Source organism: Penaeus chinensis, chromosome 17 (genome assembly GCF_019202785.1).
Source record: "Penaeus chinensis breed Huanghai No. 1 chromosome 17, ASM1920278v2, whole genome shotgun sequence".
In the NCBI taxonomy this organism is placed as follows: domain Eukaryota; kingdom Metazoa; phylum Arthropoda; class Malacostraca; order Decapoda; family Penaeidae; genus Penaeus; species Penaeus chinensis.
This window is the reverse complement of record NC_061835.1, coordinates 8,788,127-8,790,626: the sequence shown is the minus strand read 5'-3', so window position 1 is coordinate 8,790,626 and position 2,500 is coordinate 8,788,127.

Here is a 2,500-nt window from a genome sequence, read left to right as displayed (position 1 = left end):
ACTCACATACATTCTCTCTTTCTCTCTGTCTCTCTTTCTAGCCTCCGGGCTAGTACATGCCGGCCTCTCAACCGAGGGGTCGGCGGTTCGCGCCCCGCTCAGGCGCGAGAAATTGCAATTGTCGCCTGAAAGGTTACTGTTGTGGCTGGGCACCACGGCGGGTAAGAACTAAGCCGAGTCAGCACCAGATGACACACGTTAGCGAGTCGACATTAGGCGACAGAGGCCGGGCTCCCCTCATTGGCATAGCCCGGGCGAAGCTCAGCTTCGCATATCGAACTTATCCTTCTCTCTCTCAAATTATAAAAATATGTTCTCTCATTATATCATTTTCTTACATCTTTGAAAATTCGACACGGATGAAAACAAAGAGAAAGAAATAAGATATTTTTGTAAAGCAAGGAGGTGGTGGAGAGTATAATGGGAAAGGGATGGAAAGGGAGATATGTTAAGTCTATTTCTGCAAAATTAATGATTATAAATAGGCTTCTATGAAATGCATGTGACGATAGGCAGTAGAAATATGTAAATATTTTATAGTTGGCAACTTATGACTGGAAAAATTGGCCTTACCCCCTTATTATTTGAATTCAGTTTGATTTACCGAATAAACACCCTAGATAGAGTCGTTGTAGATTTGGACATAAGGTTAAATAAAGAAAGGTGTGTAATTTGCCTTCATCTGGTAATTATAAGGCAGTGAAAACGCATGAATATTTTTATGTGGTCTGGCATCTTCCGTTGACTGTTTTGGTCGCGCATTGGACGAGGTGCCCCTCCGTTGCCAGACGCGCGATGATGATGTCTATTTTAGGGGATCCTGAGCGCCCGCCGGTAAAGAGCAAAATTTCGAGGAAGAGTTGTAAGAAGACAAAATTTGCGTTCGGGTCTTGGATTCCCTTCATTCATGGGTGTCAGCTTGAAAGAAGTTTATTTATGGCAAATTAGTTCAGCTCAGACAATGTTATTAATGAAATTCTCTTGTCACTTCGTCTCTGTGTGTCAGATAATGTCTCATTCTCTCTCTCTCCTTTCTCTTTCTTTCTTTTTTTTATTTCTTTCTTTCCTTCTTTCCTTCTTTCCTTCTTTCCTTCTTTCCTTCTTTCCTTCTTTCCTTCTTTCCTTCTTTCCTTCTTTCCTTCTTTCCTTCTTTCCTTCTTTCCTTCTTTCCTTCTTTCCTTCTTTCCTTCTTTCCTTCTTTCCTTCTTTCCTTCTTTCCTTCTTTCCTTCTTTCCTTCTTTCCTTCTTTCCTTCTTTCCTTCTTTCCTTCTTTCCTTCTTTCCTTCTTTCCTTCTTTCCTTCTTTCCTTCTTTCCTTCTTTCCTTCTTTCTTTCTTTCCTTCTTTCCTTCTTTCCTTCTTTTCCTTCTCTTCTTCTCTTCTTCTCTTCTTCTCTTCTTTCTTCTCTTCTTCCTTTCTTTCTTCCTTTCACACACTCACACTCACTCTCACTCTCTCACTCTCACTCTCACTCTCACTCTCTCTCCCTCTCTTTCTTTTGCCCTTTCATCTCACTCAACCGAACAGGGTTCACGGAGGTCACAGATAAGCACAACAAATCGCTCAAGGCGAGCGCGCGAGATCTATACTAAGCATATTTTCCTTTTCACTTCTTTTCGTTTTATTTCTTTTCTATTATTAATCGTTATTCTCATTTGCATGCGTTCATCATCACCATCATTATGTTGCCATCATCGCTTTTCTTACATTAACATTCTTATCATGAGAAACAGAAGAAAGCAAAATAAGCGATGCCACAGTTATCATTTATTATGCATAATCGTTTCGCATAATACAGTCATATGTGCAAATTAACGACACAACACACACATAAAACAACATCAAGGACAATCAGTCACAGCATATTCAAATGCACACAAACACACAAGCACACATACATGTATACAAATATGTGTGTGTATGTATTTCTACGCATGTGTGTATGTGTGTGTGTGTATTTCTACGCATGTGAGTATGTGTGTGTGTGTGTATTTCTACGCATGTGTGTATGTGTGTGTGTATTTCTATGCATGTGTGTATGTGAGTGAGTGTGTGTGTGTGTGTGTCTGTACACACTTTCAAAAAAATCATGATCACTGAGCGACTCAACTGTTATGTTCATGGCAGGTGTTGCTGCAATAAATTATTGCTGATTCGGCGTACGTTTGTGCGGCATTATACTTTTTTGTCTCAAGCAGTTACACTGACGGAATGTTCAGAGGATCTGCTTCGATCAATTTAAGATTGTTATAGAATTGTCAACGTTGTATTGGATCACCAAAAAAGACTACCATGGAAAATGTCATTATGTTACCATCATCACCATCATCACCATCATCATCATCATCGTCATCATCGCATCATCAGTAGTATCATATTACTATCGTTTTAAATCATTATCATTACTATCAACATCATTGTTATTATCATCATTCTTATTGTTATTGTTATTATCATTATTGTTATATTATCATTAGTATCATTATTACAATTATTACTTGT